Genomic DNA, 19539 nt, shown 5'->3' with positions numbered 1-19539 from the left:
AAATGGTCCAAATTGGCCCCCTCAATCGCTAAGGCCAGCCCTGAATGGTAGAGTTTTAAAGTTTGTACCTTTAACACAAAAAGCTGCTTATCAAGGCAGAGTTTAAACCATCTACACAAAATGAGAAGGGTTAGTGTCATTCTCCATTTTTGAACTATAAAAAGTATGAAACTGTAATGCCTGACTTTCACTGACTGCAATAATCCATTAGTTACAACTGACAGCGCACATATAGGCGACAACAGTGGGAGTGATCTGTAAAATCATGGAAAGTTGAGAGGAATGGAGGAGATTTGTCCATGTTGTGGGGGGGGGGGGCTGCCAAACATGCATACAGCCATGTTAAGTAAGGCTTTGGGACAAAGCCTGAAAGAACATGACATGAGAGATAAGTTTTACACTATTACTTGGACTCACTTAAAAAGTTAAAAGAGCAGCAGGTCTAGCATCACAATGCACTTTATGAGCAAAAATAAGAAGAATGCAGCTAGTATCTGGCATTATTGACTGACTGCATGGATCTATATTTCAGGGATGTACCGTCACCTCAGGACCAGGTAAGAGGTATGTCAGTGTGTGTGTGTGTTTGAATGTGTGTATATATATGCGTTAAACTGAATGACAGGAAATAATGTGTCAATATATTGCATGTGTTGTTCAAGTTGTTTACTGCAATAAAGTGCTAATTTGCATACTCATTAATTACAAATGACTCCAGAACATGGAAATTAGCCAGTAATGATGTATTTCCTCATTGCAGCTAAGATGCACTGAATTTTCTTTAATCGTGGGAACAGTCCCTGTTGTCTACAACTCCCATAGTGAGTTTTTTCTGAATCCCAGAGTATATTTTAAAGATATCTAGATATATCTATTTGATACTTTATCAATAAAAGCTGGGCATCCCTCTTCTGTTTTCATAAATCAAGCTTTGACAAATATATAAGATACCAACCTAGTTTCCTAAATTGTGTATGGTGTTCAAAAATATAGCAAGGTAGGACTAAGTAAAGGCATAATATTTTCGTTAATAAAGTGTATATAGGAGTATTATTATTTTTAAGTCTAACTTTGTTATTGTACTGATCATTTTTATGGATATAGTCCAATATTATTTCAGTCTCTAACTAGTTTTTACTAGGAATGAAGTAATATTGCTATTATAATGAGCATCAATAAACTGATAGTGGCCAAAGTAAATAAATTTAGCTGCAAAAGTCAAGACTGCTTGGTTACTTCTTAAAATGTATAATAAAACTGAGTTATACTCATATGAATATATCAACTACAATGTTTAGACTTATTTGTGAAGGTCTGCACATATGCTGCATCACAAGTTAAAATGCATGATTAATTGATCAATGTCCATTCTAATTTTTAGGCTTGTTTATGAAGATATGTACAGCTGCATCTTTGTGTGCATGTGTGGTCCTCTTTTTAATAATTGTGGTCTGGAAACGGCGGTTCAAAAGGAGTAAGTAGATTTCAGTATTAAAAAGTGTGATACATGCAAGAGAAAAATAGGAATCTTGCAAAATGTGTTTTTTTTTTTTAGCAAGTGCAGATCAGTGTTCTTAATTATACTTTTAAAATAAACACTCTATTAATCATTTACTGTTTTCTGGTCAACAAATAAACTGCTGCACGATTTCTCCAAACAAAAATGCAGTGTATTGAAGTGTTGAGAATCACAGCAAAGGTTCTGCCTCTGCGTTCTCATGGACTATTCCTGGTAGCTGCTATATGTTCAGCTGAACAGTATGAATGGGTCATATTTTCATTATATGTTTCAACTTCCTGTAGCTGGCCTTGCCTTGCAGTCCCGTCATGTGTGGGAAACAGAGTAGCACCTCCCTTATTAGTTTGCTGTCCTCAGCTGGATCTCTATGGAATCCTCCATCTAATGCCATTCAGCAATCAATTCTCCCCTTTTCTTGCTATTTGGCATTGATATGAAGTCTAGTCCCTCTGGCATGTGAAGGAATTTGAGAAACAGGTATCAGATCAATGGAATGACTTGCAATTTTCTGAAGCCCTTGTCTTGCAATATGTTTGCAGCACTTATGTTTAGCATCCTTACATATTATAGATGCCTGGATGAAATCTTAAATTATTATGGTAAATGTCTTTCATTGAAAAAGGAACACAACTGTATGGTGCTTAGGGATGCCACCTTTTTAAATGGCCAAAGTGGGGCATTTTTGGGACACACATCAGATTTTACAGGCCGACACATACCCATGGTCAGTACAAAGGATAGAACTTTACTTTTTTTCCTAAATGAAAGTTTATTCTTGTAGCAGTTTAGTTGCTTATTCTGTTTCTTGTAACATTTAGGTATTTTACATACAGAAATAACTATTTTATGCAACTATTACATGAAATATGGGACATAATTATGTCCTACAATCTCAGGACATTTGCCATTTTTAATATTTTTGGTCAGGACACAACTGCCCAAAGAGGGACTGTCCCTCGCAAAGTGGGACAGGTGGTAACCCTAATGGTGCTCAATCACAGCCTCATCCAACTGGGTTTTTGGCATCATACGTCACATTACTAACCAAATTTACCCAATGAAGTTAAGATGTGACAGGCAGGCAACAATTGTTCCCTACCAGTGATCCGAATGTGGGAACTTAACAATTTTAAGAGCAGAGTACGCAAAAGTAAGCTTGACGTTTGAATAAAAACATTTAAACTTCGGTCTTGGGGAATAGCCTTGGACCTTATACTTTATAAGCAATTCAGTGGATTTATCGATAACAGTTATTTTGAATATTATTCACAGATTTCTAGGATGTAGTATTAAAATGATTATTGTCTGAATCTTGACAAGGCAGCATCTACCGTAGATGAATATATTTTATGTTTTCTTATTTCAGCTATGGAAGTCATTTGCTGATTATATTACCAGCACTCATACCATTTTCATGTCTTAGGTTCATAAGTTCATAGGTAAGTACTAGGTTATCTGCCTGAGGGCATCTATAAGTCTAGCCAGAATGTGTTGGCTTTCGCCACCCCCTTAGATTAGTTTCCTGTGCCTCAGTCCAGCAGAGCTATTAGTTTCCTGTGCCTCTGTCCAGCAGAGCCACTGCAGTGATCCCCGGGGTAAATTTTCTGTTTCCCATCCACTCGTCAAGGTATCTCTTGAAGAGTGTTAGTGAGGGGCTCTGCTAATGTAGATTGGAATCCTATTCCAAAGCATGGGGAATCTCTGGGACAAGAATCTATCCCTCCAGCACATCCTATTTATCATTGTGATGAGGTTTAGATCCCTAGAGCATGTGGCTCTTGGGGATTTATTATTTTTTTTTTGGTGGAGCATGTCCAGCAATTCTGGGTTGGACATTGCCTTGTATGTCAGGTAGAGATCATCTCTGAGTAAGCGGTATGCAACCAAGTACAGCTGGAGTTTCTTCAATCGGGCTGCATAGGGAATATGTTTGAGGCCAGTAATCTTCTTGGTGAGGTACTTCTGTGGTCTTTCCAGCTGTTGCAGGTGTCTTGTAAGGTACATCCCAAATGGGGCATTGTACTTTATGATGGGTCTGATGACTGATGAGTAGAGGGGCACAATAACCTCTTTTGTTCTAGATGCGAACCCTTTTGTGATTAGGTAGGCCACATGGAAGGATTTTCTAACCACCTTGGCAATATGATTATCAAAGGAGAGATTTTATTATGCATATTTCAGACTACATCCATCAGAATACAGCTGGATTCAAAAATGTCACATTCCATAACTGAATATTCACAGTTAATCAACATTTCTCTATACATTTATGTCCATCACTGATTCATCAGTAGTCCATCATCATCTCAGACATGTATAGTCCTTGACATGCCTGACTTTCTCCCTCTTCACCTCATTTGTCAATGACTGCACCTCCCAGATCATAACATCTACAACTCAGTCTTCCGTGTTGTGTCAGTTGTGTGACGTGGTGATTTAATCTAAAGTACACATTTTATACTGAGGCTGACTTTAACATGTGAGGAAGTCCCTTTAACCACTTTAAGATGACATTAGGGGAAATGCTGTACTGTTCTCCTCCGTGCTACTTTTAGTGGAAGTGAAACCAACCTTAAAACTATGCAGAGAGATGATATCTCAACCCTGTGTAAATATTTCTGCCTTTCTTTCCATCTGTCCTCTTCCCATCCTTTTTCTTAAGGCCATCTTCTCCCACCAGTCTAGTTTCTTGACTTCCCATTTTGTAATATCCATTTTTGTCATAGACATTACCCGATGGTCTGTTTAGTTAGTGCAACCTCCAGTGGTTTTGCCAGGGCCAGGTTAAATAGATCCAAACTGATATTCAGGTGGGCATTTTTAACACTGTAAAATCAAAACGTATTTGCTAACATATTCACATTACATAGTATACACCCTCAGAATAAAACCTGGGCACATAGGAGTAAATCTATGAATAACTCACAAACCTCACATGTATTTTAATTATATTATACCATGTCTGCTCCTGTTGTCTACAGTACAACTGATTCATGTTCTCTCTTACTTTGTGGGTATCATTAAGCTTAAACCTGTGTCTCACTGGAAATGGTGTGTAGCCTAAAGGATGTTGAGATATCCTCCGGTGCCTTGGCTTCTTTCACTGGGAGTCATTCATGCTATGTGAACAGAGAAAGAGGGGTGCTGAGAAGGAAGACCCAGTGATTTCCAATACGCTAAGAAAGTATATGTTAATGGAAGCATCTACCATGTAGTGAGCTGAAAATGTTATGTTCTATCAAAGCACTAATCTTCACAATCGATAGTTTACCTTAATCAGTGGCTAAAGGGACACTACATCATATTTTGCAGTCAGGTTCTTACAGTTCTTGCCACACACCTGTTCAGGTAGTCGATGAACATAACTCAGATGCTTAAAACATTAAGTGAAGCTACAGTAAGTTTGTATGTACTTTTACTGTTAAGCAGCACATCTGAACCATTCCTGCCAGTCTATACCATTTAGTCTTTTTGTATTCCTTTATTTAATGTATCAGAGTTTGATTTACATACATGTACCTACTAGCTGAAGAACCACATTTTTACTTGCTGGACAAGCATTCAGATAATAATAGAGTGACTAAATTACTCTTATAGTTACAGAGGAAGGCAGTGACTCTAGTGTTTACCTGCATTTTGCTAAGGTACAACTGAAGATACACTTGAATGAATTTAAAACTTTATGAAGGCAAGACAGGGATTATGACATGCAAATGCTCAACTGTATGCTTTCAGACCATATTTTTATTATTTATTTATTTATTTATTTATTTTGTTGCAAATTCAGAATCTCAAAGCTCACTGCACTGCACTACAAATCTATCTTAATATACTATGTGCAGTAATCAATAATCATTCATTAAATTAACATGCAATGCATTTTAGTTTCTTTCAGAAGGATAGATACTGATGCCAAAGTCCTGTAGCTATTTAATGCTGTAGATCTATTATATTTTGTCCTTACCATGCACTCTGCAGAAAGAACTGCACGATTTATAATTTGCAGCTAACATTTCCCATAACATTTTGTCAGCCTTATCAATGTTTTGGCTTGTGAACAGGCCACTGTTCTCACTTCAGCTCTCATTTTAGATGAACTCATCATGACTGTCATGAGGTTGGGGATTAACATAATGGTGAAGGTGTTTACCTCACAAACACACCGTGCAAGGTTTGACTCTCACATCTGAGGGAAACTGGCTTGGCTTAAAATAACATATAAGGGCAGCTAGTTTAGTACTTACCTATGAAGCTCCAATGCACCTGTGGCAGGACCAGTCCTTTTAACTGATTATTGACAGTTCTGTCATTCATTTTTCTCTGTGACAGCAGCACATATACTGCACTTATTCTGTCACATTTGTAAATATCAATGTTTGTTTTTTTCCCAAATAAACTCTATATAGGCTGAATCATCATCCTTTTTAAGACTAGAAATTGTATCCTAACATCCCTCACTCCTCAGAAAATATTGCTACCTCATTTAACACACACTTCACACAAACCATACTATCACTAGCTAAACAACACAACCCCCCTCCCCTCCAACCCACACCTTCAGCTACTAATCTTCCCACTGCCTTCTCTTCTTCTCCTGTACATACCTCCAACATAAAAAACTCTTAACTAAACTTAAACCCACCAAATTAGCAGCAGACAACCTCCCAAGTGAATACCTACAAATCACAGATGATGCTCTGGCCTACCCAGTATCCATCTTGATTAACTGATCTCTGTCAGAAAGTTATGTTCCCACATTGTGGAAAGTATCACATATAAATCCCCTCCACAAAGGCGGACCCTCCACAGAACTAACCAATTACCGTCCCATAGCTATTCTCTCTCCACTCTCCAAAATACTAGAGAGATGCATACACTCTCAGGTCTCAGACTACCTCCTTACTAACAACCTCCTTTCCAATACTCAGCATGGTTTCTTACCAAACCATAGCACTTACTGCCTTACTCTCCTTTACTAACACTATCCTTCAGCATAAAAACAATGGCTATCTCTTCTCTACTACTTTCCTAGACCTATCTAAAGCATTTGACATGGTCCCACACAAACAACTTATCTCTGTCCTCAATAACCTATCCTTCTCATAATCAGTCACCAACTGGTTTCAGAGTTACCTGTCTGACCGCCAACAATCCGTTGTATGGCAGAATGGCATATCTCCCCAACTACCTGTCTTCATAGGGGTTCCCCAAGGATCCATCCTTGGACCCCTACTCTTCTCTGTTTTCACAAATAATCTAGCCTCTGCCACCACACATGGCACACTCATACAATACGCAGATGACTCGAACATCATCTGCTCAGCCCAGTCCCTACCCAAACTGCAAAAAGTCACACAGGAAGCCTTTTCCTCTGTTGAAACTTGGTTATCCGATGCCCAATTAATACTCAACCCAAACAAAACTAAACTACTCATGTTCCAACCCACCAAACATACTCAAAACAACTCTCAGTTTAACAGCACAGCAAAAGACAACACCACTATATACCCAACTGAACACACCAAATTGCTAGGAGTGGAAATAGACAATAAACTAAAATTTGACATTCACATATCCATGACCATAAAAAAGTCCACAAAAAACTAGGAGCGTTATACAGAAATAATCATCTTCTCACCAAAGCAGCAAAGATTTCAATAGCAAATTCCCACCTTATCTCCACCCAACTTTATGCCTCTCCAATATATACCAACCTAAGGCAATGCGATCTAAACAAGCTAGAGACCTGCTGCAACAAAATTGCCAAATTTGCCACAGGGGCATCCTACCATAGTCACCACTGTCTCTCACTTGCTGAACTGGGCTGGCTTGAACTCCCTCACCTCCTTCAATGGTATCAACTCTCACTCGCCCACAAACTAGTAAACCATCCACTAAATGTCCCATCCCTCCAGAATCTACTCCAACCCTATCACACCACCAGACCACTAAGATCCAGCAACAAAAATCACTTGCAGATCACTAAAGCCAATAACTCTGCTGGTGAAGCACTATTCTCTTGCACCATAGCCAAATTATGGAACTCCCCCCCACCCGCAATTACTTCCATACCATCATGCACCCACTTCAAAACTTTACTAAAAGCGCACCTAAAAACATGCTGGCTATGCCCTTGCAACTCACACTCTAATATCACCCACACCATCCAACCACTTCCTTTCTTTCCACTCATAGGTTCATAGATTCATAGGTTCGTACTAGGCTATCTGCCCTAGGGCATTTATAAGCCTAGCCAGAGTGTATGTGGCTTACACCACCCCTTAGGATGAGAATATTATGCCCTTTTAGGGTTTAATTTACTATGCCTCTGTCTAGTAGTGACACAGAGATGACCCCCGGGGTAAACCTACGATCTCCCATCCACTCGTCGAGATTTCTCTTGAATAGAGTCAGTGAGGGGCTCTGCCTAGCATGGACTGGGATTCTGTTCCAGAGTGTAGGGAGCCTCTGGGTTATGAATCTGTCCCTCCAGCACGTTCTATTTATTTCTGTGTTGAGGTTTAAGTCACTTGTTCTCGTGGCTCTGATGGATTTGGATTTTCTGAGGTGGAGCATGTCCATTAATTCAGGATTGGACATGGCCTTGTACGTCAGGCACAGATCACCTCTGAGTAGGCGGTATGCGACTGAATAGAGCTGGAGTTTTTTCAGTCGGGCAGCATATGACATATGTTTAAGACCCTTTATCCTCTTGGTGAGGAACTTTTGGGGTCTTTCCAACTGCTGCAGGTGTCGGGTGAGATACATCCCAAATGGGGCATTGTACTCAATCATTGGCCTGATAAGAGAAGAGTACAGGGCACAATGACCTCTCTTGATCTAGATGTGAAACCCTTCATGATAAGGTGGGCAATATAGAAGGTCTTCCTAACCACTTTGGCAATGTGAGTGTCAAATGAGAGGTTACTGTCAACCTGGGTCCCTAGGTCCCTGATTACCTCTTCCCTACTTAATGGATTACCGCCTATGTGGTAATTTGTCGGTACTTTGTTTTTCCCAAAGGGTATGACTATACATTTTTTGGCGTTCAGCTTAAGGCCATGGCTCTGGCACCAATTATCCATTTCTATGAGGCCTCTCTGAAGGATGTTTGTGTCCGCTGGAGTATCAATTATGGCACCCAGTTTGCAGTCATCTGTGAACTTTGTCAGCCACAATCCTCCTATGTTTGCCTGTACCTCAGAAAAATAAATGCCGAACAAGAGGGGTCCCAGGACTGAGCCCTGTGGGACACCGCTTGTGACTGGCTTAGAGTCTGACATAGCTCCAGCAACTCTGACCCTGTGGGTTCTGTCCTTGAGCCAGTTTGCAACCCATCTTGTGACATATGGGTTTACATTTAAGCTGGTGAGTTTGTCTATGATGCCCGAGTGGGGTATTGTGTCAAAGGCTTTTGCAAGGTCAAAGTAGGCTGTGTGAACTGCCTTACCCTCTTCAATGGCCTTAGTGACTGTTTCAAAAAAGTCGACCAAGTTCAAAAGGCAGGATCTGCCCTTGACAAAGCCAAATTGGGTAGGATCCAATGTCTGTAGGTCCCCAATGTCTTTGTTTATGAGTTCCATAATGATCCTCTCCATAGCTTTGCAGACCAGGCTCGTCAAGTTTATGGGGCGGTAATTTCCAGGGTCTGTAGAAGCACCGCCTTTGTGAAGTGGGACCACTGTTGCCGTACGCCACTCTTTGGGTACGTATCCTGTAGTAAGGCTAAGATTAAACAGCAGCCTTATGTGTGGGTTTAGTTCCTCTTGGAGTTCATGTAGAACACAGCCCGGGACACCATCCGGTCCCATTGATGCCATGTTTTTAGCTTTAGAGAGGGCGGCTCTCACCTGGGCATCTGAGATGTTAGGGAGGCTACACTCTGCTGGGATAGTTATTTCTCATTTTGGGGGGGAGGGGGAGGAGAAATTTGCACTGAACCTGTCTGCCAGAATGTTGGCAATGTCAGTGGGTTCAGTGTATTTTGTGTCATTTTGGACTAACTCTGAGCATATCTGGGAGTTTCCACCCAGGTTTCTAACATAGCTAAAGAAGGCCTTGTGATTGTCTTTTGTGTCTTTTGCGATTTTTCTCTCAAAGTTGGCCTTGGATGATTTTATGAGTGATCGTAGTTTTGCTAGTACTGATCAGAGATGCCTTCCCTTTTAGGGATTTTGCTCTGTCATGTAGTAGCTTCCTCCTCCTGTTGTAAAGTTTGTTTATGGCTGGGGTCCACCAGACCAGGTGCCTGCCTTTGGGGAATGGGTCTTGATTTTATTTGGGATTGCATGATCCATGCATTCTTGAAGGTGCCCATAGAAGGCATTTGCAAAGGATTCAGCAGTGTGGGTTGTGGTTTCCACTGGCCCAGGGGCCTTGAAAGATACCACTTCAGTCTTAAGAAGTGTGAAGTTTGCTTTTGAGAAGTTCTTCACTGTGGTCTTTTGTGCAGGGGTGGGGGCGGGATGTGGATTTCCAGTGAGATTAATTTATGGTCTGATCTTACCAAAGAGGGATGTACTTCCGGTGTGGAGCATTTTGTCCCCATGTTTGTGATGATCAGGTCTAGTATATTGTCTCCTCTTGTGGGAATGGTGACTAGTTGTTCCATTGCATTTGAGTTTATGAATTCTAGGAACCTTTGGGCTAGGGTGTTGGGGCTTGAGTAATGTTCCCAGTCTATGTTTGGGTAGTTGAAGTCTCCCAAAATGATGGTATTTGGAGAGACATTCATACTCTCCAGTGTCTTCAGGAAGGCTGTGTGGGGTTCCTGAGTTTGAGAGGGAGGTCTGTAGCATGCTACAAACTGTAAGGCAGTTTTGCCTATGGTTAGTTGCACCTGGATAGTCTCTGATGCTTCTTGCATTGCCACTAACCTGGAGGTGTGGGTATCTTTGATGAAAATGGATACTCCCCCTCCTTTTGTGGTTCAGTCCAAGTTTTGGGGCCGGAAAGCATGATATGAGGTAAAACCTGATAGTGCTGGGGTGCTCTCAGGAGCCTTGAACCAGGTTTCAGTCACTGCACAGACATCGATGTTCTCCATACTGAGGAGGGCTTGAGGGTGCATCTTGAGGTTTAGACTTCTGGCATTGAGCAGCATTACCCTTAGTTTTTTTCCACTTGTGTTTTCTAGGGAGGTAGGTTTGTCATTTGAGCCTTGCCTAAAAAGGCACTATGGGGGTGGCAAGAGCCTTGGCCAATATCCGGAAGCCCAGGGGTGACAGGTGCAAGCCATCCCTTGCGAAGCAGCATGGCTTATCAAGCATGTCATCCCAAGCAGACAGACACTGGATCCCCTTTGAATGACACCAGTAATTAAGCCAATTGTTAAAACTGATCATTTTGTCTTTGTACTGTGGCATCATTCTTGGTGAGGGTAAGATGCTGCTCAGGGTCAGGGTCATACCGGCCTGGGCTACATAATCAGAGAGCTCCTCTATGTCTCTTTTCATGTAGTCCAGGGAGGTACATCTCAGGTCGTTCACACCGGCATGTACAATGACTGAGTCATATTTGTACTTGCTGTGGAGTGACCTGAGTGCTTGTGTTATGTGGTGGATTCTAGCACCCGACAGGCAGCTTACTGTGACCCTCTCCTTGTTCAGTCTGGTGAGCGGGACGTCAGTGTGCCTGACTATTGAGTCACCTATTACAAGTGTGTCTGGCATGTTGTTTGGCCTTAAGGACTGTGACTGTTTAGCACACTGACTTTGTGAACTATGTGTTGCATGTGCTATGTCTTGAGGTGGTGGTTGCTTGGGTGTCTGCTTTGGAGGCCTCTGTTGTTTTGGTAGATTTTTAATCAGCGCCTCCGAGTATGTTTTTGTGTGTTTATGTGTTTGGTTTGCAGTTGTGATAGTTCTATGTGAGACTGGGTTTGTGGTGTGCGTGGTTACCTTCGCCTCCTGACTGGTCTTGCCAGTACTGAATTGAGAGAGCTCAGCCTCCAGTTTGGCTATATAGTTGCATCTCTCGCATATATTTGTATTTGTTGGGAGGAGGAGAGGGTTGTCTGTGTACATGAGGCAATTGTAACATTGCCTCAAGATTCCCAGATTCACCAGCTGAACAGGAGAGGACGCCAGCAACTGACCCTTCAACATGCTAGAAATAGTGAAAAAGATTGCTGTGTACCTGAGTCAGAAAGGACCTATAGGGAGATGGGTACTCAACAGAATTTAGGTGAATGAAGTACTTTTCGTTTGTTTAAGAGTGCTTTACCTGTATACAAAATGCTTTAGGAGCAAGTGCTGAGCTTTTCAGATAGAGTATAGGCTGTTTAGATTGCAAGTAGAACAGTTCTAAGGGAAAAATTGAAGAGCAGACTTGGCGGAGCCAGAAAAAGTTTAACCTTGTTTAACCGGTGCTGCGCTATGCGACAGCATCAAAGCCGTGCAACGCGGATTTTAAGCAGTGAACTACAAAAGAGCTAGGAATGGTCCCAAACAACCAATTACTAACAGCTTCTTCTGCTGAGGTCACTTCCCCCTAGGATAGGTAGGCTGCTCAAGGCTCCCCACTCCCACTGGTGAGCAAAGAAACTTCCTTCTATCCAAGTAAGGTAATGGACAACACAGGAACTACACCACAGCCCAGAATACAGCAATGCCTGTATACTGGTCTAAACTAGTCGAGAAAGGCGGCAAAACAAAGATTATTTTTTGTTTTTTTTTGCAGAAATACACCAAAAATGCAGAAACAGTGATAAATTAGTTACACAGGCTAGCACACTTTAGTGGGCAGCCTCCACAGTTCAATTAAACAAACAAACAAGCAAACTTTCGACTAAATTCGACTAAATGTAACTTTAAGTGCAGATTTTAAAATAAATGCAGTAATCAGTAAAAAACAGTTCAGGCTAGTTCAAAGTAAGCAGCAGAAGCTATTTTCAGTGAAAAAAAGCAAAGATACTTAAATCCAGAAGGTAGTCGCTTTTTCGAGTTCCTTGCTGCTAGGACCACTCTGTAAACCCACGTGGAGCTTGTCTGAGCAGTATAGCCAGAAAAAAACGCCCAGAGGCGGATTTTAAGCAGTGAACTACAAAAGAGCTAGGAATGGTCCCAAACAACCAATTACTAACAGCTTCTTGTGCTGATGTCACTTCCCCCAAGGATAGGTAGGCTGCTCAAGGCTCCCCACTCCCACTGGTGAGCAAAGAAACTTCCTTCTATCCAAGTAAGATAATGGACAACACAGGAACTACACCACAGCCCAGAATACAGCAATGCCTGTATACTGGTCTAAACTAGTCGAGAAAGGCGGGAAAACAAAGATTATTTTTTTGTTTTTTTTTTTGCAGAAATACACAGAAAATGCAGAGACAGTGATAAATTAGTTACACAGGCTAGCACACTTTAGTGGGCAGCCTCCACAGTTCAATTAAACAAACAAACAAGCAAACTTTCGACTAAATTCGACTAAATGTAACTTTAAGTGCAGATTTTAAAATAAATGCAGTAATCAGTAAAAAAACAGTTCAGGCTAGTTCAAAGTAAGCAGCAGAAGCAATTTTCAGTGAAAAAAAAGCAAAGATACTTAAATCCAGAAGGTAGTCGCTTTTTCGAGTTCCACTAACTACCTTGATTATAGCAAACTCAGATGCTCATAAGCCTAGTACTTACACAGCAGGAACTTCTTATTTTAACATTTGTTAATGTCTGTTATGTACTTCATAGATAAAGATTCTAGTTGTCTACTGATGTACTATGTTCTTCATCTGTAAATATGTTGTAAGTAATTGCTATGTAAATTGTTAATCGCTATGTAACCCAATGTAACTACTGTCTGTTTATTTTAACTGTGGAGCTTTTCTCCCTGGGCCTCCACTGAAAATGGACCTACGTCCAGTCGGACACTCCTGGTCAACAAATATAAATAAATAAATAAATAAATTTGATATACTGAGAATTTCGTACTTCCATACTCTCCAGCCATATCATCTTTACTGAAATGTCTGAAGTAGTGCATTTACATCTATGATCCATTTTCCTTATATTCTAGATTTATAGACTATCTTAAAATTCTTCAGCAGGATGAAAAATACCGTCTTTGAAACAACTTTTTTTCTCATTTGTCCTGCCATTTCAAAAGCTTGTACTAACCAGAGTAGACATATTAAAGGTTTTTAAATTATTATTAAGCAAGTATCCTACTCACAGAGTAATGTATCTCTTTCTAAATAGTTGCACAGCATACCAAATTCTTCTTTAAGTAAAATATCGTAAGTTACTACTGTTCTTAGTTGTAGTCCCCTTTAACCTCATTGGACATCTATAATTTGTCTTACCAGTTTTCAGTGTTTCCTAAGTCTCTCCTTTAATTTCTTCATGATTTCTTCATGATTTCAATTATATGCTTCACCAGCTGATATCATTCATAATTGTAGTTAAGAAACCAAGTGTTACAAGTCGGCTAAATGATGAATAAGTCAAATCAATTTTTCGGCTGTAATCTTTTGTATTGCTGTTTCAGTCAACAGAAAGGAAAAGGAACAGATAATGAGCAAATCAGATGCCTTTCTTTATCCTTGGATATATTGTTACTGTACCGTTATATGTTTCCATGTTTGGAAAGGTGTTAGGTTAAAGTTCAGGATATACAACTTATTTTCAAATGCATATATGTCCATACCTCTCAACTTCTTAGAGCAAAAAATCTGGACAAAAACTAAAATGATGGGGGGACAAATAGGGACATATTTTAAATATTGCTCCTACAAATTTAGAAAATTGTTAGAATAATAGGTTTTGCATTAGCATGAATTTTCTGAAGGATGTGGAGTCATAATATCAAATGTTTATTATTATTTAATGACTTCAATCCTCAGCTATTTGCCAGAAAAGTACAGATTTTAGGATGAACACACCAAAATATGAAGCAAAAATGTGGACACTCTGCAAAAATCTGGACAGTTGAGAGGTATGTATATGTCTACTATTCTTGTGAGAAAGTATATGGTTATCTGGTTAAGTTTTTATTTAACATCAGTGGATATAATAAACGCATTCTCTACCTTCAAAACAAACCCTAGCCAAAAATTGTTGCAAAAATTCAACATAGTTATGAAGATAATGACAAAAGACATGTGCTTCTCATCACATGACCTAAAAATAATACAACACATTATAATGAAATAGTGTAACTGTAAAACATTAAGCTAAAAAGTATTTTTTTAATTTTATTCGATGTTTGTAAATACCCTTGTATATACAAAAGGCAAAACAATTGTGGTGCACTAAATATTTGTTTTTACACTTCTTGCAATTAATTACTCTTTGTATAATGCCTTCAAGGCCTAGGAAATGTCTGAAAACAATCATCAGACACGTATACTTATCCATTTAACAAACATATAAATAAAATACTTATTTACTAATATGTACGTTTCATTATTCAAGTTATCCCTATTGGCAGTATCCATTTACTGGTGGGTCTTAGACACAGAAGCTTCCAATTGTATACTTTAGTTATTTAAATCATTATTATCAAGATTAGCACAACACAAATGTAATATAAAATAACAGACATGATACCCCTAAAAGAAATAGCTGAATTTAACATCTGTAACAGCTAAGTTAATGGGCAGGATTCCAGAAAGAGTAACACTACAATACTCCAAAATGTTCAAAGTAATTAAAAGGCAAAGTCACAAATAGTATTCGTGTGTGATATGCACAGGAACAGTAATACTGACAAAGCTGATTTTATCCAATAGACTAATATAATGGATATCATTCCAAAAAGTCTTGCACTACACTACTCCAGAGTGTTCAGAATAATTAAAGTGGGGTGTAGCGATCAGTATTTATATGTCATATGGGTAGAAACAGTAATATTGGCTTTCACCACCCCTTCTCCCAAACCAACACTACTCCTACTTTAAATAAAACAGATCAACTCATAGCTCTCTACAAACCTGACTTTTCCACTCTTAACAACCACCAACTAACCAGACTATGGTCTATCTCCCCCAAAACCAGATATTATCATAAAATAATTAGCAAAGCCCTGAAACTAATAATTACTGTACAATACAGTCTGACAAGGGATGGAGACATCCACCCAAACCCTGGTCCTACCTCTCCCACAAGCTCTGGCTCCAAGCCCATTACCCCTTAGGCCAACTACAAGGATGTCTAACTCTCTCCTGACCTGTCACCTAATTATCAGGAGCATAAACAACAAGGTCCATAATCTCCATGCCCTCTTAGCAGCCTATTCACCTGATGTGCTGTGTCTCACAGAAACCTGGCTAAATCCAGGAACTAAAGACAATGAAGTTATCCCACCGGGGTACAACATACTCAGACTAGACCGTACGTCTAGGAAAGGTGGGGGAGTAGCAGTACTCTTTAAAAATACACTAGATGTCACATTAGCCCCACAACAACCTCCCTTGTTCAATAATGCTGAAACTCTCATTATCAGACTACAGCTTAACAGAATTAAATCTATATTTATTGCCTGCATTTATATCCCCCCAGGCAATAATACAAATACCCTAGAGGACTTCCTTCAATGGCTATCCAACATGTTCCCCCATGAAACTATGGTGTTAGGAGACTTTAATATTGATTGGAACAACTGTTCTTCTGAATCTCCCACAACCCATGTAAACCTTCATGGCTATACACAACTCATATCCTCACCCACCAGAATAAATAAACCCTACAACAAAGGTAGTATCCTGAACTGGATTCTTATCAACAATCACCCAGACCTATACAACACTGGTACCCTCCCAGATGATATGTGATCACTTACTCACTTACACCATCAAGCATAAAGTAGTTAACCACCACCAAATTCTCTACAAATCTATTAGAAATAACAAGAACCTCAACACCACTAATTTTCAGAATGAACTCAAAGCGTGCAATTGGGCCATCCTAAAAGATCTTCCACTGGATGATGCTGTAGCCTATTTTAATTCTAAATTCCTTACCATTCTAGATTCCCACACTCCTGCCTGCACCCTTAGAGCCAAAACTAAAACTGTCCCCGGCTCTCTAAAGTAACCAAAACCAAAATCATAGCAAGAAATAAAGCATGGGACAAATGGCGCACCTCAAAAGACCCACTAGACCATAATAAATTCCGGGTGCTAAGGAATGATACTAAGAAAGCCATATTGTTAGACAAAAAAAACTTTTATCAACACCTTCAACAAAAACATCAGAACAAACCTCAAAAGTTTTGGGCAGGAGTAAACAAACTGCTCCATCCCAGACAATCCACCACTTCCACCCCATCAGCTTGTAACCTAAAATCTACAGAGGAAACTGCAAATGTCTTTAACAGTTTCTTCACTAAGACCATCCAGTCACTAGCTAGCCAACTGGCTCCCACTGGCCCCAATCTGGATTCATCCTCGACCACTACCCCACTCTCCTTTAACTTCCAGCCTGTATCTACATCAACCATCAAATCTCTAATTAACAAACTAAAACTCACTACCCTAGCAACTGATCTCCTCCTACCAGAATATCTACAGAAAGTGGCAGATGCCATTGCATACCCTATTTCTATTATTATAAACCAAACCTTGTCCAAAGCCACCATCCCATCTATCTGGAAGGTTTCCCACGTTATTCCTCTCCATAAAGGAGGGAACACTTTAGACCTCTCAAACTATAGACCAATAGCCATACTATCACCACTGGCCAAAATAATGGAAAAATGCATCCTTAACCAATTAATGCACTATCTCACTCAGAATAAACTACTGGCCAACTCTCAGCATGGCTTTAGGCCAAACCACAGCACCACCTCAGCCCTCCTATCATTCTCTAACTCCATTAACCTCAACCGAAACAATAACAAATTTACTTCAGCTCTCTTCCTAGATCTCTCTAAGGCCTTTGATATGGTCAAACACCAACTACTTATCCATAACCTGAAGAAACTGTCACTAAATAACTGTGCCATTAAATGGTTCCAATCTTATCTGTCTGACAGACAACAAGCAGTATTATGGCAGAATACACTATCCACTCATCTACCTATCACACTAGGAGTCCCCCAAGGCTCCATACTAGGACCACTTCTCTTCTCAGTCTATATCAATGACCTACCCACAATCACTTCCAGTGCCACCTGCATCCAATACACGGATGACTCCACTTTAATATGTGCAGCCTACTCCTCAACTCAGCTGATGACTCTAACCCAGAATTCTTTCAATGATGTTGAAAAATGGTTTGCAAACTGTCAGCTTATTTTAAACCCCAGCAAAACTAAACTGCTAATTTTTCCCCCACCTGTAAGTCCTCTTCACCATTCTTTACCATAAGATCCAATAATGGCACACTTATATCCCCAGATGTTCACACCCAACTCCTAGGGGTCACAGATGACAATACCCTAAATTATGATACCCATGCCAATCAAACCATCAAAATTGTCAACAAAAAACTGGGCTCCCTCTATAGGATCAAACCTTTCCTCACTCCATTTGCAAGAACTTCTATCGCTCGCTCCCACTTACTATTTACCCTTCTCTATGCCTCCCCCCTTTTCACTAACTTGAATAAAACCACACTTAGCAAACTTGCAAGCTTTTACAACCATATTGCTAGATTTGCTACAGGTACAACCTTTAGGACCCACCACTGTATCAACTTAACTCAACTAGGTTGGCTTGAATGGACTAGTCTTCTCCAATACAACCAACTTATAATAGCTCACAAAGTTCAAAACCACCCCAATAAGACACCAGCACTAAACAAGATCATCAATCCCTGCTGCAACCTGAGGTCACTGTGCTCTGCTGACAAACTGTTGATTCAAACAACCAAAAGCATAAATGTGGCTGGTGACTCTCTATTTGCCAACTTTGTAGTCAAAACTTGATACTAGGCTATCTGCCCGAAGGCATTTATAAGCCTAGCCAGAATGTGTTGGCTTTCGTCACCCCCTTAGATTAGTTCCCTGTGCCTCTGTCCAGCAGAGCCACTGAAGTAATCCCCGGGGTAAACTTTCTGTTTCACATCCACTCATCAATGTTTCTCTTGAAGAGTGTTAGTGAGGAGCTCTGCCTAATGTAGACTGGAATCTTGTTCCAAAGCATGGGAAGTCTCTGTGACAGGAATCTATCCCTCCAGCACATTCTATTTATTGTTGTGGTGAGGTTTAGATCCCTAGAGCGTGTGGCTCAAGGGGATAAGCTTTTCTTTAGGTGGAGCATGTCGATCAGTTCTGGGTTGATCATGGCCTTGTATGTCAGGCAGAGATTACCTCTGAGTAGGCGGTATGCAACCGAGTACAGCTGGAGTTTCTTCAGTCGAGCTGCATAGGGCATCTGTTTGAGGCCAGTGATCCTCTTGGTGAGTTACTTCTGTGGTCTTTCCAGCTGTTGCAAATGTCTTGTAAGATACATCCCAAATGGGGTGTTGTACTCTATGATGGGCTAGATGAGTGATAAGTAGAGGGGCACAATGACCTCTTTTGATCTGGATGCGAACCCTTTTGTGATAAGGTGTGCCATGTAGAAGGATTTTAAGATAGTGGTTAGTACAGCTACTGGTACTACTTAGGAGTAGTCTGTACCCATATTGTTACAGTTAACTTGTGCTCACAGTAGCTGCATTACTAACATGCAATATTGTACACATATAGTTATATTACTGAGGATACTGCATATTAGTAGATGTCAGCTGTAGTCACATAGCTGTGATGGCATTGCACTGAATAATCAAGACATACCTGAAAAAAACAGACATTTCTGTAGCTCTGCTCATTGTTTACTCTGAAAAAATGTCTTGCATCTGCAAGACTTTATTCTTTGCAAATCTGTGGTGGTTCTGTGAGCTGTGATACCTTCTGAGGAAATGTGGCTTTCCTATATGCTTCTCTTAAAATAACACATGTATACAGCATCACTCAAGTATTTAACCTCTCCTGCATCAGGGTCACCAGCTGGTAGTCTGGTGAAGACAGAGTGCAGGAATAGACTGAGCCTGGAGCCACAACTTCTGGTCACAGAAGATGGCCTGCCATAGTACTGGGAGGCCCATTGC

The sequence above is a fragment of the Protopterus annectens genome, chromosome 1.part1 (genome assembly GCF_019279795.1).
Source record: "Protopterus annectens isolate FY-2018-M chromosome 1.part1, PAN1.0, whole genome shotgun sequence".
NCBI classification, from domain to species: domain Eukaryota; kingdom Metazoa; phylum Chordata; order Ceratodontiformes; family Protopteridae; genus Protopterus; species Protopterus annectens.
The sequence above is the reverse complement of the archived record's forward strand: the minus strand, read 5'-3'. Positions refer to the sequence as shown.